Source organism: Nyctereutes procyonoides, unplaced genomic scaffold, assembly GCF_905146905.1.
Source record: "Nyctereutes procyonoides isolate TBG_1078 unplaced genomic scaffold, NYPRO_anot_genome, whole genome shotgun sequence".
Lineage (NCBI taxonomy): Eukaryota > Metazoa > Chordata > Mammalia > Carnivora > Canidae > Nyctereutes > Nyctereutes procyonoides.
Window position 1 is genome coordinate 55,753,877 of NW_026575049.1, and position 27,555 is coordinate 55,781,431.

The 27,555-nt window shown below is 36.2% G+C and overlaps 1 protein-coding gene across 5 annotated transcripts in view; it reads right to left on the minus strand.

The window, feature by feature from the left end:
• ASB3 (ankyrin repeat and SOCS box containing 3) overlaps window positions 1-27,555 on the minus strand; it is a 108,598-nt gene that overhangs the window by 43,177 nt on the left and 37,866 nt on the right. The gene's annotated exons all lie outside the window — the stretch shown is intronic.

The window sequence follows — 27,555 nt, forward strand, 5'->3', positions numbered from 1 at the left end:
GCTGACCTTACAAAAATGAAAGTCAAAAATATTTGTTTTGATTGTTAAATACACTATAGTAGAGAAACAGAAAAATTATTTTCAACATCATAAATACATAAAGATATATGACATCTGCATCTCTGGTGAAAACATTACCCAATGGTAAAAGAGTAAAACCAATACATGAGCAAATAAATAGCATTATTATAGCTCACTAATTATTTCAATATAAGGCAAATTTAATGATTAATAATTCAGAAACAGTGGTTCAGAAAAGTACACTTAGAGCTTACATCTACTACCAAAGCCTCTCCTTTGGGAAAGGTGGATTAACTTATTTCTCCTTATATAACAAGTTACCAAAATAAGGAGGCAGGGTGCCATGCAGTATCAATGTATGTTATACAATAAAAGTTTATTAAAAAAAAAAAACAAAAAAAAGATCTGACTTGAACTTCCCATTTGCTGGCCTCCTAATCCACTAAGAAAGTATGTTCCATGAAGAAAGAAACTGTGTCTCGGGACACCTGGATGGCTCAGTGGCTTGAGTGCCTGCCTTTAGTTCAGGGCGTGATCCCGGGGTCCTGGGATGGAGTCCCACATCAAGCTCCCCATAGGGAGCCTGCTTCTCCCTCTGTCTATGTCTCTGCCTCTCTCTGTCTCTCTCACGAATAAATAAATAAAATCTTAAAAAAAAAAAAAGAAAGAATGTGTCTCATTCTGCTTGTATGCTTAGTGCCAAATACAGACAGAAGACAGGCAATAAATAACTGTTGCCTGGATGAATAGGGAAAAAAACATCCTAAAGGAAGTAAGATTTGCTCTTTTTAAGAACACATCCCCTGAAACTAAACAGGCTTCAGAATTAGACTTCTGATAGGACAACATAACTGGAACTAAACTAGCCTTCCCACCGTCAACCATCTTACCATACAAGTTAACAAATATGTAAGGCAACTTTTTCTGGCATTAAACAGTAGGTGGAATGTTGTGATTCCTGAGAGAAGGGAAATACATGAGGTAAGCCCCCTGACCACTTCAGCTCTCTGCCTGGCAACACTTCTTAATTATGGAACAGTGAGTTGAAGTCCAAGCAAGGCAAGGGTAGGGCTGAAGAAAAGGTACTCCAAGAAAGGAAACAGTTCAAGCAGAGGGACAGCAGTCCACTGAGATAAGGAGGCAAAGATTAGAGTTCAAGCAGTTGACATCTGGTGTGAGGACCCAGAGAAAAGATAAGTGCAGAGAGGTCCTGGTGTAGGAGATCTCTAAGAATCTTTGGCTGTGGGCTGGGCTGCACATGCCTAAGGCAAGACAAAGCTTACTGGAGAACTGCTAAAGGACTGAGGATAGAACAGAGATAACTAGAGGTCAAATGCTGCAGAGGGCAATGGAAATCCTAAGAGTACTGCCAGTGGTGAAACAATAGGATACCTCATTGCCTTGGGAGTAAAAACCACATCAGAGAGTAAGGCCTACTCTAGATCTGCTCTAAGCCTAAAATAAGCCCTGACAAGATGAGGAAAAAGGCAGAGGTTGGTAGGTGAGAGTCCTGCCTAATTAGACACACTTGGGAAAACACCTTAAGCTTTCCACAGATACAGTCTAACAAAGCATAAAAGCAAACCTAAACAAACTGAAGGTGATATGTTATTTTTTTTAAATTTTTATTTATTTATGATAGTCACACAGAATGAGAGAGGGAGGCAGAGACATAGGCAGAGGGAGAAGCAGGCTTCATGCACTGGGAGTCCGACATGGGATTCGATCCCGGGTCTCCAGGATCGCGCCCTGGGCCAAAGGCAGGCGCCAAACCGCTGCGCCACCCAGGGATCCCAAGGTGATATGTTATTAAATGATTTATTAGAAAAAAAGAAAAAAGGCAGCCCGGGTGGCTCAGAGGTTTAGTGCTGCCTTCAGCCGGGGGTGGGATCCTAGAGACCCGGGACTGAGTTCCACGTCAGGCTCCCTGCACGGAGCCTGCTTCTCCCTCTGTCTCTCTCTCTGTGTCTCTCATGAATAAATAAATAAAATCTGTTTTAAAAAAAATAAAAAAAGAAAAATATATACCAACATTTCTCTTATGAAAGAATTCAAATCTAACATGCTATGCACTATGTCCCATATACAAGTCAGAAAGCAGTCACCAGAAACTGACCCCATGACGGCTCAGATGTTGGATTTAACAGATGAATTAAAACAACTAGTATAAATATGCTTTAAAAATTTTAGGGGAATACGTTCAAAGACTTTACTTTTAATATAGATGGTATATAGATAGGTATACAAAGAGAATCACAGCAGAGAAATAAAGTCTTTTAAAAAGAATATTCTAGAGCTGAAAAAAAGAAAGGGATGGGCCTAAAAAAAGATTGGAGATAGGAGAAGAGTCAGTGAATTTGAAGACCTCAATATAAATCACCCAATCTAAAGAACTGAGAGAGTGGCGCCTGGCTGGCTCAGAAGAGCATGCAACTCTTGATCTTAGAGTCAGGAGTTTGAGCCTTATACTGGATGTAGAGATTATTTAAAATAAAACTTGAAAAAAAAAATGAAAGAACTGAGAAAAAGACTTCAGGAAAATCAACTATGCATCAGGAGCCTGTGGGTCATCAAATAGTCCAATATACATGTAATTGAAAGTCCCAAAGGAGAAGAGAATAAGAATGGAAACAGAAAAATATATATATTTCAAGACATAATGGCTCAAATTTTCCAAAATTTGATTTTAAAAGCAAAAAGAAAAGCCACATTGACTTACAGATCCCAGAAAATCAGCAAACCACAGCTCTTTGAAAGAAGTCATTACACTTCTTACGATTTCACATTATATGTAAATTAAGGATGACTATATAAACATACCTGACAGCTCCATAGAAGAATTCCCATGATTATAAGAGGGGCTATAAACAACAAGCCACTGAAATCAACCTCACAGCTATAATAGCAGGTTTTTTTTTTTTCAGAGCTCCTCTCTGAACTTAAAATCTACCATTTCATCATATCCTTCAAGACTCTGCAATTAAATTACTTAATCCAGACATTCCACAGTACCTGGGAGTGCATCAAGCACGAGGATTATAGCAGTCAACCCAACAGACAAGGTATTTGCCTTCATGGAACTTCCCTTCTAATCAGAGAGATGAGTAATAAACAAACATAGATAAATAAGTTCTCATAAAAAATACTGTGAAAGAAATTAACAGAGTATAATAATACACAGTGACTTGGGATAAGTGTACTACTTTAGAAAAGGGGAGAAAGGTCAACTCTGAAACAAAGACAGATGAAGAGAGAAATGAAAGATAAAAAGCAGTAAAGTCACGCAAAGAGATGGAGGAGGCGTACTCCAAACAGGAAATAGGAGCATGAAGGCCAAGAGGAAGCAAAGAGGGTATGTTTGAGGAACAGCAAGATGGCCCTTGTTCCTGAGACAGGTCTCCAGAAGAAGCTAAATTCTGTAGGGCATGGTCAGAAGTTTTAATTAATTGGTTGGCTGATTTGTTTGTTCATTTATTTATTTTAAGGAAACAATGAGTTTTCAGCTAGAGCTTTTCAAAGGAAAACAGCTCTCTCTTCAGCCTCACCTTGTGAGCCTCTCCCCCTCACTTTCCTGTGTTCTAGCCACACTACTTTTATTTCAATGGTTCTTTCCGTGCTTCCAGAATGCAACAACTAGGAAAAATTTTCACTGACTAAACCCACCTAAAGTAGGTCCCTCTATTACTTTCTATCATATCATGCTCCATTCCTCTCTATCACTTACTAATAGATTGCCATTATAATTCACATGCATACTTGTTCATCATAAATTCCTCACCAGATTGTAAAACTCACTCACTACTATGTATCCTCAGCCCTTAGTAAAGTGCTGGCACTTTACTGACATATAAGAGCCATTGAGTAAATATGAGCTAGATGACAGAAAACAGAAGAGGATTTATACTGACTGGTCACTCCAAACAGAAACACACCAACACAAATACTAAGAATAGAAATGATCAGAGTGGAAAAAAAACAACACTACTTGAGATTAACACTAAGCAGGATTCTCAAACTAACTAATCAGATCTTTGCCATTAGCACAGGAAAAATAAACCTGCACACGATTGATGTTAAAATGGAAACAATAAGATTCAAGTAATAAAATCTAGAGAAGTATTTATTTGGAACTTATAAATTAAATGAGAGTCACGTAATGAGTTATTTTACTGCAGTAATCAAAATTTAAACAATAACCTGTAAACACATAAAAGGATCAACATCATTAGTCATGAGGGAAATGCAAATCAAAATCATGAGATGCCGCTTCACACCCAGTAGAATGGCTATAATCAAAAAGATGGACAAGTACTGACAAGGATGTGGAGAAACTGAAACCATCATCCATTGCTGCTCGGAATGTAAAATGGCACAGCAACTTTGTAAGTCCTGTAGTTCCTCAAAAAGTCACATATAGGGTTATCACATGACCCAGCTATTCTACTCCTAGAAATTTCCACAAAACAGAAAACATATATCCACACAAAAACTTTTACACAGGGACACCTGGGTGGCTCACTGGTTGAGTGTCTGCCTTTGGCTCAGGTTGTGATCCCAGGGTCATGGGATCAAGTCCACATAGGGCTCCTCACAGGGAGCTTGCTTCTCCCTCTGCCTATGTCTCTGCCTCTCTTTCTGGGTCTCGAATGAATGAATGAATGAATAAAATCTTTTTTAAAAAAAGCTTTTACACAAATAATTTTGGCAAGGTTATTCATGGCAGTCAAAAAGCAGAAATAACCCAAATGTGCATCAATTGAAGAACAGATAAACAAAAGGTGGTACATCACCCTACTGAATATTATTCAGCCATAAATAAGAATGAAGTACTGATGTATATTGCAACACGAGCCTTGAAAACTTTATGCTAAGTGAAAAAAAAACAAATGTAAAAGGTCACATATTGGTGATTATATGAAATGTCAAGAATAAGCAATTCCATAGACACAAAGCAGTTTCACAGTTGCCAGGGGTGAAAGGGAAGGAATGGGAAGTGATTGTTACCCCATGCAGGGTCCCCTGTAGCTGATGGTCTCTTTACATTTTGTATTATCTTTCAGCCTAACTTTCATGTCAGAAGCATTTCTAACAGTGCATTTCTCTTAAAACTTTGTGGGTCTTCTGTCAATCTTCTTAGGGCTCTCTTTAATAGACAAAACCATGCTCACAAGGCTCTTTGAGATAAAGCCTTTCTCTGCCCTGGGCTTCTGCTGAGGAGCAACACTCCTAAACTTCTTAAAGCCCCACTGCTTGGCTGAGTGTGCCTATAAATCACACCCTAAAATCTTTAGAGGACCTTTCATCTGCCTGAATACTACTATAAGGCACCACCTTTATCACACGCAGATTTTATCAAAATATTTTACAAATCATAAAGGAGACTTCACTTTAATACTACTTTTTCCTAGTAGTGTCATGGTTTTGGTATTTGCTTGGAAGTCTTAATTCAAGCCTTTTGCTCTGAGTAGAGGCTGAGAACTTTCAAAACCATCAAGTGCAGGCTCTTTTGTGTTTTAAAGTCTTTCCTTTAGTTACCTCTCTCCTTTCACTTATTTTGTCCCAAAGTGCTTTTCTGGCTTACTCCACTGAAAAATCACCACCTTGAATGTAGTTACCAGAACATCAGCATTAATTAAAATATGAACGTGGGGGCTGGGGAGACATGGACAGGACTTGGTAAGAGGTGTTAGATTAATTAGCAGTTTTTAAAGGAAAAGTGAATTTAGAACCAAACTTTTCACCACACAATAATCAAAAAATAAAAAATAAAAATAAATAAGAAAAACCAGAATTGTACATTTATCAGATATTAGTAGAAAACCATTTTAAATCTTAATGCCATAGATACAATCACAAAATAAAAGATAAAGGGATTTCAAGAGATACATATACAATAGAATTGAAAAAGCAGTAAGGAAACAAGTACTCAGGGAAATAATAATTTTCACAAAACATAAAAATGAACTTTGATACAGACGCCTGGGTGGTTCAGTGTTGAGTGTCTGTCTTTGGCTCAGGTCACGATCCCAGGGTCCTGGGATTGAGTATCGCATCAGGCTCCCTCCGGGAAGCCTGCTTCTCCCTCTGCCTATGTCTCTGCTTCTCTCTCTCTGTGTCTCTCATAAATAAATAAATAAAATCCTTTTTAAGAATGAGGTAATAATATATAGAATTCATAAAAATCAGTAAGGAAAACATGAAGAATCTTATAGATGAGTGACATGAGTAAATTTATTTTTAAAAAGTACAAGAAATAAATAGACATGGGAACACATATAAACATGGCAATATTCCTTACATTAGCAAATATGTATGCAAATGGTGTCCTTGTGAAGATTTATCAACTTTTTGGTGACTTAATAAGGTTTACATGAAAATGTAAATAAAATGCTTATTTTTTACTTAGTCATCCTTCACCTGAAAATTTGATGTGTGGAAAGATTTCATAGTTATTCTTTTCAAACATGAAGTGACTAGTAATAAAACAAAAAGTCTAAATATCTAATATTAAGATATAATACCTTCAGTAGACTAAAATAATATCTAAAACCATAACTATTAAAATAGTATTGAAATGTAAAAAAAATGCTTAGAGCAGAGTAAGTGAAAAAATGTAAATTGGATATATGCATGATATATCATATGATATGCAAAGTGCCTCTTTCCATTATAAAATGTCTATATGAATTTCTGTACAAACTACATAAAATACCTACCCATAAGGAATTGTAGGGAATTCTTAAAGATACAAACATGTAGGATAAGGACAATTTTTTTCTTCTTAAAGTCTGCTATTGTTTATACAATAAAAATAAAAAAAAAAAGATGTTTGTGTTATCTGTTATGTGTTTGCTGTTAATACAGACACTTTCTTCTCAACCATATATCTTCTAGTCTGTCTCATTATTAACAATTTTTCAACTGGGTATTGTATTTCAAAAATTTGTACAGGAATATTTTGGAGATTGGCTTATTCCAAAGTCTACAAATTTTTCATCACAAGATGATACTTCTGCTGTTGTGACTCAAGGCACTATCTTCAAGCTCACTTTAGTATCTGCCTTTAAACAGAATTTCACCCCAAAGAACAATTCAAAATAACATTTAAATACCATAAGACAGGCACCTGGGTGGCTTAGTGTCTGTCTTTGGCTCAGGTCATGACCCTAGGGTCCTGGGATAAAGGCCCACATCAGGCTCTCTGCTCAGCAGGGAGCCTGCTTCTCCCTCTCCCTCTGCCTGCCATTCTGCCTACTTGTGCTTCTTTCTGTGTCAAATAAATAAAGTCTCTTAAAAATAAAATTAAATAAATACCATAAGACAGAAATTCCGATATAATACTTGTGTGAGAACTCAATCTTTGTACAGCATTTCCCTATAATAAGATTTCAGATCCTGTATTACAGCTTAGAGTATAGAAGCATATAGAGAAGACTACAGAATTAGTGAAGAAACACTGTAGGGGCAGACAGATGATTCAAACGTCTGGAACACAGTCCTGTTTCTTCATTATGATCAAAGAGATCTGCTATGTGCAGAAAAAGACCTCTGAAGTCATCTTTCAGCAGACAAAAAAGTATGCCTTTATCTATTAGTTGGGTTCTGTAAACAACAAATAAATATATTTTACCGAGGGTCACAAACTGAACAGCTCATCAGTTGGATTCTATCCCATGTGTTTTATTTGGTCCACACAGTTTTATTTGGGTTTGTTAATTTGTTTTGTTTTATAGTTAAGGCAAAATTCAAAAATCAGAAATTTTCATATTAAAAAAAAACACAGATATCCATACTCAAAGTATCTTGAAATCTGGCAACACTGGGCTAGAGCAAGTAGTGGCTGTCCCTTTACACTGGGTTTCACTTTCCTCAGTAGTCCCTAACATTCTCTAGGCATCATTACTTATAATCTACCTTCTGGCCTCAGGAGCCTTACTGTCTGATTTACCTTCTCCAGAATAATTACTTATGACCAATCTTACTGGTTTAAATAAACATGCTTACTTTTCCTCCTCTGTAACTACATTGATCTTGTCAACCAGCATTACAAACATATAATTTTGCCATCCTCAAAAAAGGAGTCCAAAGTCTATAATCTCTTCCCATGGTCACTACCTGTACAAAAGGCCATTCATTTGCCAGATTTTCCTCTCTTCCAAAAAACACAACTGGGCCTATAAGGTAGGCAGAAGCTGTTAACACAGAACCTTTATGTTCTTTCTTGTCCTTCTATTTCCTGTCCCAAGTTTTCACTGAATCTAAAGACATTTCCTTAGACTGTTTAATCAGTATCATTTATTCCTTCTCTCATGTCTAAGAGTAGGCTCCAACTACTGACAACAATAAATCTTGGAAAGACTTAAATTCCAAGACAACAAACTGTATACTTTCTGCTTGGCCTTACTGGGGCTTTATGAAGTCATGACTTCACACTCAACAGTTATGAATGACTACAACTCAAATACCTTCCTCCCAATCCAACAACAACAATAACAACAAAATGCTTACAATCATCAGTGTTTACAGATTTTCTGTATTTTCCATCATCTAATCACAGCAAAGTCTTTATTGGAAATTAATTTCTATTCACCTTAATTTGGAGTAGAATTTATAATTTAAATATATGTGTTTATTGTCACTGACAATCATACCCTAGAAGCCAATAAACGGGTTTTACTGCAAAATACTTCAGCAACCTAATCATTATGGCAAAGCTGAAGAATTATTTACTTTTGAGGGAACATTATTATTTAAAGATGCCTATGTATTTCTATGCAATATAGGCACTAAACTATAATTTATTTCTTACAGAGCCACCCTACAACCCAGTAATTACACCAGTGGGTATTTACCCCAAAGATACAAATGTTGTGAACCAAAGGAGCACCTGCACCCCAATGTTTATAGCTGCAAGGTCCTCAATGGAAAAAGCCCAGATGTCTGACAGATGAATAAAGAAGATGCAATATATACACACACACACATATAAATATGTGTATAATTATATACACACACATATATACACTACATGGACTATTACTCAGCCATCAAAAAAATAAAACCTTGCCATTTGCAACAACATGGATGGAACTAAAGGATATTATGCTAAGCAAAATAAGTTAATAAGAGAAAGCCAATTATCATATGGTCTCATTCATATGTGAATCTTATTTAAGAAACAAAACTGAGGATCATAGGGAAAGAGAGGAAAAAAATAAAACAAGAAATCAGAGAGGGAGACAAACCGTAAGAGACTCTTAATCTTAGGAAACAAACTGAGGGTCGCTGGAGGGGAAGGGGCTGGGTGATGGACATTAAGGAGGGCAGGTGATATAATGAGCACTGGGTGTTATATAAGACTGATGAGTCACTGACCTCTACCCCTGAAACCAATAATACGTTATATGTTAATTAACTGAATTTAAAATTTTTTTAAAAGAAAATTTCTTCTTTTCCTCAACAGGTGGTAATACCAACTTTCTTTGGTTTAGAAGCATTTCCACAGGGATGCCTGGGTGGCTCAGGAGTTGAGCGTCTGCCTTTGGCTCAGGGCGTGATCCTGGATTTCCAGGATCGAGTCTCACATTGGGCTCCCTGCATGAAGCCTGCTTCTCCCTCTACCTATGCCTCTGCCTCTCTCTCTGTCATTCTCATAAATAAATAAAATCTCTTAAAAAAATTGAAGCATTTCCACAACTCAAGTGATTCTAAGTAGAGAGAAACTGATTTGTGGATATCATCAAATAAAACAAAATTTCTACGTAATACTAGGATGGCCATATACATGAAAAGTATCCCATAAGGTATTTGGAAGAAGAAAGAGAGGAGGAAAGATTGCTAGAACTCATACAGCAATTTGGTAGCGTGGCAGGATACAAAATCAATGCCCAGAAATCAATGGCATTCCTATACACTAACAATGAGACTGAAGAAAGAGAAATTAAGGAGTCAATCCCATTTACAATTGCACCCAAAAGCATAAGATACCTAGGAATAAACCTAACCAAAGAGGTAAAGGATCTATACCCTAAAAACTATAGAACACTTCTGAAAGAAATTGAGGAAGACACAAAGAGATGGAAAAATATTCCATGCTCATGGATTGGCAGAATTAATATTGTGAAAATGTCAATGTTACCCAGGGCAATTTACACGTTTAATGCAATCCCTATCAAAATACCATGGACTTTCTTCAGAGACTTAGAACAAATTATTTTAAGATTTGTGTGGAATCAGAAAAGACCCCGAATAGCCAGGGGAATTTTAAAAAAGAAAACCATAGCTGGGGGCATCACAATGCCAGATTTCAGGTTGTACTACAAAGCTTTGGTCATCAAGACAGTGTGGTACTGGCACAAAAACAGACACATAGATCAATGGAACAGAACAGAGAACCCAGAAGTGGACCCTCAACTTTATGGTCAACTAATATTCGATAAAGGAGGAAAGACGATCCACTAGAAGAAAGACAGTCTCTTCAATAAATGGTGCTGGGAAAATTGGACATCCACATGCAGAAGAATGAAACTAGACCACTCTCTTGCACCATACACAAAGATAAACTCAAAATGGATGAAAGATCTAAATGTGAGACAAGATTCCATCAAAATCCTAGAGGAGAACACAGGCAACACCCTTTTTGAACTCGGCCACAGTAACTTCTTGCAAGATAGATCCACGAAGGCAAAAGAAACAAAAGCAAAAATGAACTATTGGGACTCATCAAGATAAGAAGCTTTTGCACAGCAAAGGATACAGTCCACAAAACTAAAAGACAACCTACAGAATGGGAGAAGATATTTGCAAATGACCTATCAGATAAAGGGCTAGTTTCCAAAATCTATAAAGAACTTATTAAACTCAACAGCAAAGAAACAAACAATCCAATCATGAAATGGGCAAAAGACATGAAGAGAAATCTCACAGAGGAAGACACAGACATGGCCAACATGCACATGAGAAAATGCTCTGCATCACTTGCCATCAGGGAAATACAAATCAAAACCACAATGAGATACCATCTCACACCAGTGAGAATGGAGAAAATTAACAAGGCAGGAAACCACAAATGTTGGAGAGGATGCGGAGAAAAGGGAACCCTCTTACACTGTTGGTGGGAATGTGAACTGGTGCAGCCACTCTGGAAAACTGTGTGGAGGTTCCTCAAAGAGTTAAAAATAGAGCTGCCCTACGACCCAGCAATTGCACCTAGAATTAGGGATTTACCCCAAAAATTCAGATGCAATGAAATGCCGGGACACCTGCACCCCGATGTTTCTAGCAGCAATGTCCACAACAGCCAAACTGTGGAAGGAGCCTCGGTGTCCATCGAAAGATGAATGGATAAAGAAGATGTGGTCTATGTATACAATGGAATATTACTCAGCCATTAGAAATGACAAATACCCACCATTTGCTTCAACGTGGATGGAACTGGAGGGTATTATGCTGAGTGAAGTAAGTCAATCGGAGAAGGACAAACAGTGTATGTTCTCATTCATTTGGAGAATATAAATAATAGTGAAAGGGAATATAAGGGAAGGGAGAAGAAATGTGTGGGAAATATCAGAAAGGGAGACAGAACATAAAGACTCCTAACTCTGGGAAACAAACTAGGGGTGGAGGAAGGGGAGGATGGTGGGGGGTGGAGATGAGTGGGTGACGGGCACTGAGGGGGACACTTAACGGGATGAGCACTGGGTGTTATTCTGTGTCTTGGTAAATTGAACACCAATAAAAAAGTAATTTATTAAAAAAAAAGAAAGAAAGAAAGAGAGGAGGAAGAAAGTAAGGAGGAAGAGAAAGAAACTACTTCATGGGTGCGGATATCTAGGACCAGACATTTCAACAGCATGAAACTGTAAGTCCCTTGTATTCTTGTGGTATCATTCTTAGTATATACCAACTAATATATAATGTCTCTCAATCAAAATCTTCAAGTAACATGTGCTCACATGAGTATCAGTAACAATCTGTGCACAAGATGGTGTCTGGAGAACAAGGAAAATTAAATCAACTCTTGCAAATATATCACATTCTTTTAGAACACCATTAGTATGCTTAAGATTGCTGACTATCCACCTAAGACTCTGTTCTAAAATCAATGAACAGGTAATAAACATTACATGAGCTAGAAATGATGAAAATTACACTAAAAACGAAATAAAACATATCAACTAATTACAATGCAGAGATCTTAACTGAATCCTGATTTCAACAATCTGAATCCTGATGTCAACAATCTGAAAAATACAAATAAACATATATACAACAATCAGGGAAATTCAAACACCAATTGAAAATTTGATGATACTGATCAATTACTGTTATCTTTAAGAGCAATAAAAGCATTGTGATTGTTTTTTTAAAGAAATATCTTAAAAAAAATATATCTTTACCCTTTGAAGATACATACACAAATAGTTATGTGTTAAATCATATGATGAATAGAGTTGTCCTTCAAAATAATGGAGTGGAGACAGTGAGTAGAGCTATAAATGAAACATGACTTGCCCTAAGTTGAAAACAATTGAAGTTCAGTGTCAGGTACATGGCAATTTATTTCATTCTTCTCTATATTTAAGAATGCCACAAATTTTGAGGAGAATTTCAAATGGGAATTCCAAAAATATTTTGCATGTGAAATATTCCTACTGTGCATAAAAGTGAATTTTTAAAAAGATAGCAGAAAAATCTAACTGAACACTCTTAATACTATAAAGCTGCACTTTATATATTAATTAAAAATGCTTTAAACTTAAAGAAACAGGGAGAAGAGAAACAGACAAGAAAGTAGATGAATCTACAGCAGAATAATAATAGTAATTAGGACTGAACTCACCTTCATAATACTTTGTATCTCTTACAGGACTTATTATAGTATGTCTTGAATTCTTGTTATTTTAATAACCCCAACTAGATGGTAAGCCCTTGATAGCAGGAACTAAGCTTAATGAAGAAGATAGAACCCTGATAATCACCTAATCAATTGAGGATAATGAGGAAAATTCTGCTGCAAGGTCTACTATCTTGCTGAAGCAAAGATGACTGGCTAAGCTGGTGACTCTTTGTTCCTTCCCTCTCTACACCTTATAGGAGCCACCTAGTATCACATGCTAGGGCAAAGGAGACAAACCTTCAAAGACAGAAAGAAGAGCACTCACTACTGCTCAGTTAAGGATCCATAAATAGCAGAACTCTCCAATACAGAAGCCACTAGCCACAAGTAGCTGTCTACATTTAAATTAATTAAAACTATAGTGTCAGAATCAAAATTACAAGAAACAAGGTTGATGAGGATGTGGAGAAAAAGGAATCCTTGTGCATTGTTGGTGGTAATGCAAACTGGTGTACCCGCTGTGGAAAACAGTATGGAGGTTCCTCAAAAAAATTAAAAATAGAATTACCATATAACCAAGGAATTCCACTACTGGGTATTTACCCAAAGAATATAAAAATAGTAATTCAAAAAGACATATGTTCCCTATGTTTATTACAGCATTATTTACAATAGCCAAATTATGGAAGCAACCTAAATGTTCATCAATAGATGAATGCATAAAGAAGATGTGATATTTATGTATACATATATATCATGTACATAAATATATGTACATGTGGAATATTATTCAGCCATTAAAAAGAATGAAATCCTGCCATTTGCAACAACATAATGAATCTAGAGAGTATAATGCTAAGCATAATAAGTCAGTAGAGGAAGACAAATACCATATGATCTCACTCGTATGTGGAATTTATGACACAAAAAAGACGAACAAAAGGAAGAGAAAAGAGACAAACCAAGAAACAGACTCTCAACTACAGAGAACAAACTAATGGTTACCAGAGGGGAGGCGAGTGTGGGAATGGGTGAAACAGGTGATAGGGATTAAGAGTACACATCACGGGGGATCCCTGGGTGGCTCAGGGGTTTATCGCCTGCCTTCAGCCTGTGGTGTGATCCTGGAGTCCCGGGATCGAGTCCCACGTCAGGTTCCCTGCCTGTTTCTCCCTCTGCCTGTGTCTCTGCCTCTCTCTCTCTCATGAGTAAATAAATAAAATCTTTAAAAAAAAAAGAGTACACGTCACAATGAGCACTGAGTAATGTACAGAACTGCTGAATCACTCTATTGTATGCCTGAAACTAATTAATTGTATGTTAACTATACAGGATTTTAAATAAAAATTTAAATTTAAATTAATTAAAATTAAATTAATTTGTTAAAATTTGAGTACTTCAATCAAACTAGCTACATTTAAAGTGCTCAAGAACGGGATGCCTGGGTGGCTCAGCGGTTTGGCGCTTGCCTTTGGCCCAGGGCATGACCCAGAAACCCGGGATCGTGTCCCACATCGGGCTCCCTGCATGGAGCCTGCTTCTCTCTCTGCCTCTCTCTGCCTGTGTCTCTGCTGTGTCTCTGCCTCTCTCTCTATCTCTCATGAATAAAGAAATAAAGTCTTTAAAAAAAAAAGTGCTCAAGAGCCACACATAGCTAGTGATTATCATACTGGACAGTGTAGATATAGGACATTTCCAAGTTCTATGAAACAGTATTGGTCTAGAGTTTAGAATTTAACTGAACTGGAATTTAATCTAGAATACCAGGCACATCTATCTAAGATACATGCATTCCTAGCCATAGGATAGAGGACCAGGACACCAGTTGTGGCTCCTATGGCTTGGGGTTAAGTGATCAAGGACAGAAAGGAAACAAGTAATTCTAGAACCTGCAGAAGTACTGTGAGAGAGAAAAGGAAAGCAGGATCATAGTGATCTGGTATTACAGCGGCATTCCACAGAGACCAGAATAATAAAACACCACAGTTGGAAAGCATGGGCACACGGAGAGATGGGAGAAGGGCTTTCCTCCCTTCAATCCAAACAAGTATTAGTTCTATAAAACTCTAGCTGAGAAAGCAGAAAAAAACCAGAAGCTCTGAGGGACACTGCCCCTCCCACAAGAGGTTATATTTTAGTGCTGGGGAAGTCCGTAAGAGCACAAGTCTAAGAAAACGAGGATGACAATTTCAATAATTTCTAGGAAGACGATTAACTGTTGAAGAAACAAGTTTCTCCATTTCCTAAACTAAAGGGAAAAGAAGTTAAAAGAAGTAATCTGGGAAAGAATACTGATTAACAAAATAATTTTAAAAAGAAGAAATCAAGTAAATGAAAACAGTTTAACCCATATAAAAATTCTAACCAAAATCAAAATTTAGTTGAGGCATGGAGCACAGTAAGTGCAGTCCAAAGCCCCAAATAAAGACTTCAAGGCATAAACTCAACACAGGATTCTCATTCGGGACAAATACAGCAAACCTATACATACATGTAGGTAAGAAATCTAACTAGAAATAAGACATTCTAATTAGGAACAGTCAATAATGATCATCATATAATGCAACATCCATTAAAGAATAGATTTTTAAAAGAGGAACCTTTAAAAATGTATTTATCCCTAATGAATGTTCTTTTGGAAAAATGCCTAGCGTGCTGTATTCTAGGAAACTACTGTAGGCAAGTTGTATACCAAATGCAAATTACAATGAGCTGAGTTTTACATCTATAAGATAGATATACACAATTCATTTTAAAGCTCAGATTCTGACAGTAATTCTACTGAGAAACATCAAAGTCAGGCTGAAGTGGACAGTTAAAACCATAGGCTGTCCATCTCCTCTTGTTATGGCTGTAGGATGGCGATTTCTGAGAACTTCAGAGATCATCTATGTGTTCTATTAGTACATTTATTTTATTTATAAAAGAATTTTTAACTATCTATGCTTTTTAAGTTCTACTTGTATTCTATTCTCCATTATGCATTTTTCTATACAATTCAATAATAAAATAATATTTCCATTGTATACCTAATACGTATAAAACTTGTTTTTATACATTTAAAACATTCAAAAAATAAAAAAAAATTTTAAAAAGCATTCACGAGCCATTTATCTACCTGCAGTATTTCTCTGGTCCTGTGGTTACACTGACATCTGGTGGCAGTGTGAAAGAAACTAGACTGCAATAACAAGGGGTTTTTTTTTCTTTTTTTATTTTATTTTATTATTTTTTTGGCTAATTTATTTTTTTTTAATTTTTATTTATTTATGATAGAGAGAGAGAGAGAGAGGCAGAGACATAGGCAGAGGGAGAAGCAGGCTCCATGCACCGGGAGCCTGACGTGGGATTCGATCCCGGGTCTCCAGGATCGTGCCCTGGGCCAAAGGCAGGCGCTAAACCGCTGCGCCACCCAGGGATCCCATGGCTAATTTATTTTATGTGACTTCAGCGGTTATGTTTTTCCAACGCTTTATCTATACCCAAGATGGCAGACCTATTAAAATACTATATTAACTCCAATGACAGCGAACATTACAATCAGTGACATTCTTGAAATAATTCACTTTGGTAACACGACTGGGAAGGATATAGAATTATTCCAAGAATGTCACTGGGTAAGTAGGACAGCTCACAGTTACTTATTTCATAATTAAAGTTTATAATCAGAATGGTTATAAAGGAAGACTTTCCTATCATAGATAAATGCATCATTTCAAACCATTTTCTCTATATATGAAAATAGAGTCCCATAATATGTCTTGCTCATGAATGTTTAGTTTGAAACAGAATATTTTATTGATATTTAGAAAATATTTTTAATTTTTAGAAAAATTTAGAGAAAGTATAACTTAATACTAATGAAGTTATACTTCTTTCTTATCAAATATTTCATGTCTACCCAATGACTAACAAACTTAAAGGTGTACACTGAAGGAAGAAACTATGGTCTCATGGGCAAAATCCATTATGCTAGGAATATAACAAAAAAAAGTTGTAATCCATATCCCAACCTAATTCTACATGTTGCCACTGACATATCTCATGGTTTCTGATAAAAAGAGAGAATTCAGGGGCTCCTAGGTCGCTCAGTTAAGTGTCCACCTTCAGCTCAGGTCAATCCTGGGGTCCTGGAATCGAGCCCATCAGCCTCCCTACTCAATGGGGAGCCTGCTTCTCCCTCTCTCTCTGCTACTCCCCATGCCTGTGCCTACTCTCCCCTCACCTCTAACAAATAAATAATTTTTTTTAATTGACTAAAAAAGAAAGGGATTTTTTTTTTCTTTCTTAAGAGGGAGAGAGAATCCCACACAGGCCCCACACCCAACGAGGAGCCTGATGCAGGGCTTGATCCCAATCCTGAGATCAAGACATGAGTCAAAATCATTACTCAGATGCCTAATCAACTGAGCCACCCAGGCACCCCCAGGAAGAGAGAATTCTAATGGCCAATTAGACATTAAACACCATATCCAGAAAAACACATCCTTCAATCAGATGAAAGTCTTAGACAAAACCTTGAAATTTTACCATCTTATTATATTTGGATTATTTTTCCATGTCTCCTCAGCAAAAGAATTAAGACCAACATTAGATTCAGACAGCATACCCCTAAATTTACATAGTGTAGAGCTGTAACACTGCATTCTACCACCCTCTGTAATTACCCAATTCACATTTTTTAAACATTTATGCAACAGTATTCTTTTAGGAACCACCTCTGTCAGTATAATCTCCATGTTATAGTTTAGAGAAATAAATCATTACACTGAAGATTCTCTATCAGAGAAGAAGTAGAGAGCAAACTATCCTTCGTGCCAAGGACTCCTATTTATATAGAAGCAACACTTCTATTTCAGCATACTAACCAGTGAAGATCACATACAATTAATTGGCCAATGCTAATAATTATGAAGAATAGAGATAATTGCATTAACCATGTATGTAATAATCCAGTTTGACAGCCACATATGCATAATGTACAGCAGTGATACTCAGTATCATTCATAAACTGGCTGTCAACCTGAAAACTGTCCCCAGTCCTCAACAAGGTAAGAAGTTTTGACCAGAATGTAAATCAATTATGTCTCTAAGCACACTGTTTAGTTTTACTGACATTTTTCTTAAAATAAGACTTCCCTGATAAAGGAAGCAGTGCACTGATTTACATTCTGGCTCAAGCACCTTACATCAACAAACTGACATTTAACTAGCACTGCTCTATGGTATCTAAAGAAAACAGACTGAACTATATGGGTGGGTGGGGATTGAGGGGGGGCCCATCGAGGTCTTTCTCTACCATATACTAGAATATACATTATTGCCAAATACTAAAATCAAGAATTTTTGTTTTACTTTAAAATTTAATATGGACTTCCAACTTTAATATTGAGGCATAAAGTAACCATTTCCCCTTAATCTTCTTAAAAAGCACCCAAAAGCAATTAATTCAAAATCAGCAAAGAGGGCAGCCCAGGTGGCTCAGCGGTTTAGTGCCGCCTTCAACTCAGGGTGTGATCCCGGAGACCTGGGATCGAGTCCCACGTCGGGCTCCCTGCATGGAGCCTGCTTCTCCCTCTGCCTGTGTCTCTGCCTCTCTCTCCCTCTGTGTCTCTCATGAATAAATAAACAAAATCTTTAAAAAAAAAAAAAAAACAGCAAAGAAAATAAATAAAAACACACTCAGCATTTTTACAAAACTGGAATCCAGCTAAAACTCCAGAACAAAATTAGGTGTAAGAGCTTCCTAAAGAAAGCTGCACATCTCAGAAAGAGCTAGCAAAGTAAACTCCTCAAAGGTGAGAGGTTCCCTCTGAGTGACAAAACAAATTCCCAGAAGAAGGTAGGATTCATGGGCCAACAAGAGAACACTGTGGACCCAGCTGAGATACGAAAATCAAAAGAATGGGGTCTAATAAGGAATCACACAAAAAAACTATATTTGTAATAATAGTCTGTCTCTGCTTCCATAGAAGAGAAGCTGCATTGCAAAAACAACTGCCTGTGCCCACTGACTGGTAAAATAGCTAAATAAACTCAACAACCAAAACCTTACCTAGAGTTTTTGGAACATTAGCTAATCTGGAATGTGGCTCTAGCTCCTTAAATCTCCTAAAAATAAATTATGATGCAAAAATTCACATTTTCAGATGAGTTATCACAAAGGAACAAGCACAAAACCATACAAAGTTACCAAAAAGGGGGAAGAAAATTACAGGAAAAATTATTAGACAAAAAAAACCCTTATCATAAAAATATTGCCACAAAGTAATGAAAATTACAGCTAAAATTTTTGCTGTAAATTTAAAAAATATTAAGGAAAAAAGGCATAATGCCAAGGCGTAGGAGTTAAGCTAAAAGATGTCTAGATGATAGGAAATTATGTAACATAAACTTGGACAATTTAGAAAAGACCTCGAAAAAATAAAACAATCATAGAAACTGGAAGAAACTGTTGAAACTGGAAGAAACACTGTAGAAAATAGACATTTCTGAAATGAACACAGAGGATTAAAAAAAGGAAAAGGAAAGTAAAATTTTAAGAGGGGATGAGAGAAAATAATAGATATAAAAAACAGGATATCTAACACATGAATAATTGGAGCCCAAGAAGACCGTCATAATAACAGAACAAATAAATATTTAAAGACATAATTCCAAAAAAAATTACTAAAATAATAAAATAAAGAAAATCTAAATCTAGATACTGAAGGGGCACCTGGCTGGCTCAGTCAGAAGTATGTGTAATGACCAGGTCGTGGGTTCAAGCCTCCAGTTGAGTTTAAAGATAAATCAATCAATCAATGAAAGGGCATACCATGTCTCAGAAAAAAACTGATCCAGAACAGACATGCAAAAATATTGTCACAAAACAAGAAAATAAAATCAGGCTGGCCTCCAACTTTAACTCTAGAACATAACAGATTACTATTAAAAATTTTCTTAAAGCAAAGTATGACTCAAGGATTCTACATCTAATCAAACTGCTGCCCAAATACAAAATCACTATTCAATTATGAACATGCAAAACTCAGGGAATATTATACCCATAGGTCCTTTTAGAAGACTCTATTAAAGGAAGAATTTAGTTAGCCAAGCAAAACTAGAAAAGCCATGGCAAAGTAACTGGTGATAAACTTCTAAGCTATTTAACCACAGAACTAAAAATAAAATTAAACGAATTAAGATGCAAAATGTTATTACACTTAACATGCAAATATAACAAAAGTTGGGAAGGGACGAGAGGAAATAAAAGTTATATAAGGACAATATAAGGATAATGATTTCCTCATCTTTAAAAGTTGGAAGTTTAAATCTATCAAAACATAATAAATTGACAGATTATATAGATTTAATTGTATGAAAGTTAACATAAGATAAATATCCTATTTTCATAATTACTTAAGAAACAAGATATTAGGGCAGCTCTGGTGGCACAGCGGTTTAGCGCCACCTGCAGCCTGGGGTGCAAACCTGGAGACCCTGGATCGAGTCCCACGTCAGGCTTTCTGTATGGAGTCTGCTTCTCCCTCTATGTCTCTGCCTCCCTTTCTCTGTCTATGAATAAATTAAAAATCTTAAAAAAAAAAACAGAAACAAGCTATTATCCATGTCTTACAGAGAAGAGTATGACACAAAATAACAGGAAGTTACATCAAGAAACATTAAAATTAGGGGCACCTAGCTGGCTCAGTTAGTAAAGCATGTGACTCTTGATCTCGGGGTTATGGGGTCGAGCCCCACGATGGATGTAGAGATTACTTAAAAATATAAAATCTTTGGGAAGCCTTAGTTGCTCAGTCCCTTAAGTAGCTGCCTTCACCTGGGGTTATGATCCTACAGTCCTGGGATCGAGCTCCACATGGGATTCCCTGCTCAGCAGGAAGCCTGCTTCTCCTACTCCCTCTGCTTGCTGCTCCCCCTGCTTGTGCTCTCTATGTCAAATAAATAAATATTTTAAAATAATAATAATAAACATAAAATCTTTAAAAAAAAAAAAAAAAACGAAAACGGGCAACTCGGTGGTTCAGCAGGTTAAGCGTCTGACTCTTGGTTTCTGCTCAGGCCATGATCTCAGAGTCCCATGTCAGATTCCATACTCAGCAGGGTGTCTGCTTAAAGATACTCTCTCTCTAACTCTCCCTCAGTGCACACCCACACAATCTCCCTCTCCAAAATAAGTCTTAAAAAAAAAAAAAAACATGAAAATTAACATTTTTAAAATATACCTTTTTGGTGAATACAGTATTTTTGATCTGGGAAAACTCAAACTCAATTTTCAATACTATGTCCTCAAGTAAAAATGCTCACATTACAATCCTTAAACATGATAATTAATCTCTGTTGAAAAATCTAAAAACAACTCCAAAGATAAAGTTTAAATAATATATTTTAAATATAAGGTTTTGAAGCCTCAAAATTGCTAGCACTCAAAAATTGGCCCTATCAACAATCACTGATTCATGAAAATACTAGTGAAAAGCACAATATGCTGTGATTTGGTAAATTCTGGAATATATCAGTGGAGTCAGAGTTAAAGGATATGCCATATGAGCTCAAGTATGACACATTTCACAGTTAAATACTGAAATACGCAGCCTCACATAATACTTTATAAAACACTTTGTTCTTATTAAGCATTCTTGCTATGTTTAACATTGAAGGTTACACAGAATAAGCAGAGATACAGAAGAATAAAAAAAAATGGAAAAAATCAATCAAAAGCCAGAACTGCACGCTGTGCGGTTCCCATAAAAATTGTCCTATGAAGTCACATAGGGCTGGATTCAAGCCTCCAACAATCAGTGTTGTTTTATATACAGCAAAATAAAAAGAAAACTTAAGTCCTATAAAATTAGCTGGGTTTCCACTCATAATCTACTATATTTATAAATAAGAATATTCTTATCTCTAAAGCAGTTTGACAAATCTATCCTTAGAATATTTACTATGTATGCATTTATGAGGCAAGAAGTGGGGAGAAAAGGCAAGGGTAAAGAAAAGAAACAAAAAAAGAAAAGAAAAGAAAAGAAAAGAAAAGAAAAGAAAAGAAAAGAAAAGAAAAGAAAAGAAAAGAAAAGAAAAGAAAAGAAAAGAAAAGAAAAGAAAAGAGAAACAAAACAAGGGGGCAGACCCTTTGTTAAAGTATAAACTTCAAACTACATGTTAGCAAAAAGATGTTCAAGAACAATTTTCACATGGAAAGAGAAGTTGTTTCCTGAATTTCCTCTTTCTTGCGGTGTTTTATTTTCATTCTTACTGCCATCAAACCGAAAAGTTTCCTTTCTAACTCATTTTTTTAAAAGATTTTATTTATTTATGAGAGAGAGAGAGAGAGAGAGAGAGAGAGAGAGAGAGAGATAAAGAGAGGCAGAGACATAGGCAGAGTGAGAAGCTCCATGCTGGGAGCCCGACGTGGAACTCGATCCTGGGACTCCAGGATCACACCCTGGGCCGAAGGCAGGCGCCAAACTGCTGAGCCACCCAGGGATCCCCTCTAACTCATTTTTATAAAAATCTTCATGAGGGGGCACATGGGTGGCTCAGTTAAGCATGTGACTTTTTTTTTTTTTAATAGATTTATTTACTCATGAGAGACACAGAGAGAAGCAGAGACACAGGCAGAGGGAGAAGCAGGCTCTCCTTAGGGAGCCCGATGTGGGACTCAATCCCTAGACCCCAGGATCACAACCGGAGCCAAAGGCAGACACTCATCCGCTAACTCTTGTTCTCAGTTCAGGTCTTGATCTCAGTGTTGTGAGATCATGCCCTGCATTGGGCTCCATGTTGAGGGGTATGCATCCTACTTAAAAATTCTTAAAAATAAACATCTTGACGAGTTCTGTGTAGAAAATATGTCCCCATTATAAATGGTGGGGGAGCATAGTTTCTCTCTGCATATAGCCTTCAGTTCAATCATATTCAAACACCAATGTCAATGACTTTTCCAAGTTACCTACCAAATTTCCATAGTTCTATATTCATTTTCTACCCCTTAATCCTCCAGGTTTATATTTATAGCCTCCAGCAACAGTCTAGGTGGTAGCTAGGCCATCAAGACAGGTACTACAGTAACTTGTATGGAAATACAGCTTCCCTGTGGGGAGAGGAAAACATACTTCAATACTTCAAAGTTTTAGCAAAGACCAGTTTTGGAAGAGAACTCCTACACCAAGAAGGAAGCTGCACCAGACAGGCAGTTCCCCTTTCTGACTTTAAGTTCAGCTGACCCAGCCACTCTTCTTATCAAGACATTACCATCTATAGTTTGTCACAAACCTTAAGTGTCCTAGATTTTATTTTAGTAAAAGAAGCCCTTCCATTATAGACTGAAACGTGGATCACTATGGTTGTTTAAGAGAAGTAGATGGATAAAGAAAAGAAAAGCAGATTGAAGTTTGTCATATTATTTACAGGCAAGCAAACACTGTGTACACATCACCTAACTGAAGAATCATATGTCCATCCCTTGACCCTATGTTCCCGCAAAAACTAAAAGTATATTTTTTCCTTTTTAAAGAAATACTCTACTTCCAAATAAGGACCTAGCATAATTGATGCTCTACTTGAGCACCTAAAAGTCCTACATGTACTACATACATCTCCTTGAAGTTAACCTCCTTGCTTGAGTAAAATAATTTTTTGTATTAGCCAATATAAAACATAATTAGGATAGTCAGTTTGCTGCCAAAGAAACTAAATAAATCCCGTTACTAAAAATAAATGATTTAAAGTTATTCACTGGTTTGAATTATCTTAGCAACTGTTCTTTCATTAACATAAAAAATTACAAGTTAACTATATCCTAAAATAGAAATCACTAAAACTCTGCATCTCTAATTTTTTCCACATGTTTACATATAATACTGAATTTCATAAACAGGACTATAAAATTTTTAAACTGTTAACCAGCAAACTAGCATTTCTCAAATTGTTCCATGGAATGTCAGTGTTCTCTGAGATTTTCCTAAGTGTTCCACAAAGAAAAAGAATATTATGGTCAAATATATTCCAAAATGCCGAGTTAAAGTTAAAACAAATGTTGTTTTATAACAGGTCTGAGAAAGACTTTCATTCATCAAAAAATTTATTAAATGCCACCATATACCATGCACTTATCTGGGTTTGCAAATTACAACAGGGAACAAGATAAGTAAAATGCCTGCTCTCATGGAGCATTCCTTCTAGTGGAGAGGACAGTCGATTAACAAAAAAAGCAAATAAATAAAATGCAGTCAGTGAGAAGAGCTATGAAGATACGAAAATGGGGTAACAGTATAGAAGATACCTCTCTGAATGGACACATTAAGCTACAGAGCTAATATTTTTTGTTTTTTCTACATTGGGGAATACAGTGCACAGTATTTATCAAACACAGGTTGATCAGGAACCCTTTTCTCAACGAACATCTATTAATTCTATTAATAGTTCATCAAATCAAAAAATGCTCTTCTAGCCAACATGCAGCTAATGGCAGGGTCAAGACTCAAATATAGCTCTTCTGATCCTAAATACAGTGTTTTTATATATCTTCTTCACCTATAAAAGCATAAATAATAATAGTACATATCTCATAGAATCATAATGGAAATTAAATTAGCTAATTCAGGTATAAAACACCTGACGGGGGGTTCGTATACACTGTGCTCAGTAAATGTTGTAGTTACTATTAATACAGTTACCATGCACGTCTTCCTCTATTATCCCAAGGTGACTTATATTGCCTTCTTTTAAGATCTTGAATACTTTATTTCCATCTCTTTTATAAGACTTAAGTAATTCTGTTCACTCTTCTATATGGTAGATTTCTTAAAAACAACAACTCAAATAGAGACTGCACATGGCTAGGCCACAATGAAAGCTTACTATGTGTTTGTGTACACAATATCCAAAGTGGGTTAAATGTGCGTGTGGAATGGGATCCCTGAGTGGCGCAGCGGTTTGGCGCCTGCCTTTGGCTCAGGGCACGATCCTGGAGACCCGGGATCGAATCCCATATCGGGCTCCCGGTGCATGGAGCCTGCTTCTCCCTCTGCCTGTGTCTCTGCCTCTCTCTCTCTCTCTGTGTGACTATCATAAATAAATAAATTAAAAAAAAAAAAATGTGCGTGTGGAAAAAAAAAAAAAAACCTTATATAAAAAAGAAATCTCCCCTCTAGGAAACACAAACCATACTATAGCAAAGCTTCCATGAAACATCTTCATAATTACACATTTTATATATTCAAAATACTTTTATAAATTAACATCATCAGTACTGGTGACTGCACATGGCAGACCCAGTAATGGGTCATATTCTTCCTGATAAGATGTACTAAGATACCATTTCATTTCCTTGATATTCCTGCCAGAAATGCATAACCAGAACTTTATCAAGAAAAAACATCAGACAAGCCCAAGCCGAAAAACATTCTACAAGATAAATGACCTGAACTTTTCAAAACTGTTAAAATTTTAAACATGTTAAAATCATAAGAGATAAGGAGTAAAAATCTGTTCCTAATTACAGGAGGCTAAAGAGACATAAAGCTAAATTTAACAAGTGATCTTGGACTGGATCCTGAACTAACAAATTATGTTGTTTTTATAAAGGACATTGGTGGAACAACTGGCAAAACTGAGTAAGAACTGTAGATTAAATAACTAACCTATATCAATGTTAACTTTCTGATTTTCATCATCATCAGATGGCAGTTATATAAGACAATTTCACTGTTTTTAGGAAGCACATACTGCAGTATTTATAGGTAAAGAAGCATTAGGTCTACAATTTAATCTCAAAGGGTTCAGAAAAAAAAATCTATGGATAAATACAGAGAAAGAAAAAAAATCACAAACTGAACACAGCAAAAGAACAAGATTTGGGTCAAAAGTATATGAATCCTTTGCACTGTGAAAACATTTTCAAAAGTCTGAAATTATTTCAAAACAAAATATCTAAACACAAAAGTAATTGGTGAGAAAAAGGAAAGAAGGCAAATAATCACATGAAAAGATGTTCTAGATCACTACCAGCAAGTAAAAGTGCAAATTAAAAGCACAAGGAGATGCCACTAAAAGCAAAAAAGAATTTTCAATTCTGTTGGTGAGCATTTGGGGCAAATGAAGCTATCAAACATTACTGGAGGGAGGGAATACAAGCTGTATAGTCACTTTGTAAGAAACTTCTGAATTGTTTTCCAGAGTTAAACATACACTTACCACATAACCCAACAATCCTAGGTATTAATCCAAGAAAAATTAAAACTTACATTCAAACAAAACCTGCATGCAAATATTTGCATCAATTTATTCATAATCACCAAATACTGAAAACAACTCAAATGTCTATCAACTGGTAAATGGATAAACTGTGATACATTTATATAAAGGAATCCTACTTAGCAATAAAAAGGAATGAATTATTAATAATGCAACATGTATGAATCCCTAAAGCATTATGCTAAGTGAAAGAAATCAGTCTCAAAAGTTACACGTATTATTCCATATATGTTTATGATATTCTGCAAAAAAGCAAAAAAAAAAGGGGGGGGAATAGATCAGTAGTTGTTAAGGGTAAAGTTGGGGGGGGTCATTAAAAATAGGCAGCATTGGGACGCCTGGGTCGCTCAGCAGTAGACCATCTACCCAGGGCCTGATCCTGGAGTCCCACATCGGGCTCCCTGCATGGAGCCTGCTTCTCTCTCTGCCTATGTCTCTGCCTCTCTCTTTCTATGTCTCTCATGAATGAATAAATAAAATCTTTAACAACAACGACAAAAATAGGCACTATGAAATAAAAATAGGCAGTATGATGGAATTTGGGGGGGGAGGCTGATGGGGCTGTCCTTTGTCTTGACTATTACTGTCATTACACAATTTTATGCATACATCAAAACTCATTGAGCTATATATTAAAAGAATGAATTTTACTATTTATAAATTTAAGGTATACATTATGCTGAAAAGAAATAAAGTACTTTCACAGGCACCTCATTTTATTCTCAGTCCAATAAAAACTGTGTAGGTACTATTACTGTGTAGGTACTATTACTCTCATCTCACATGTGAGGAAACCAAAGCATATAGCAAATAAATGTACATACAAATTATAGATCCTAAGACCAAAAGTGTAGTCCAGATACACTGATCCTATACAAATGTTTTAGTCTCTTAATTTTCTCATGTTCCACTAAGCTTTAAGGGCCACACTGTCCCTAAAGACAAACAGGTTCAAAGAAAGGAAAAACAGGATCGGAGGGAGGGAGGGAGGGAAGAAAAAAAGACAGGTACTAGGAGTGTGTCTGTTAGAATTTGTCCTTTGTCCTTAAGGAATTAAAAATAGTCTATAGCTGAAGAAGTCTAAATAGTGATCTATAGAGGCAACAAATTAACTGGCATTAAAGATTTAACTAGTGATTTCTTCCATAAAAACCTCAATTCTTAACACAAAGAAAAAGCAAACAAAACATTCACAGGTAACCTTGTACTATTGCTACAATTTAAGCTATGCAAAGTCCTCAGAACAATATTGAGAACAACAATGACAGTTCAGAATGGATTTTACAACTTTAAATGTTTAAAGATATCCCAGATGCTATCACTCAAGGGTGGAAAACAATAGGGAAACCTTTAAAGACACCTTTTCGGTTTTAGAATCCAAGAAGTGGCAGTATGTTTGCCATAGAACATACTGTAAGTAGAGCAGGTGGAGAGGA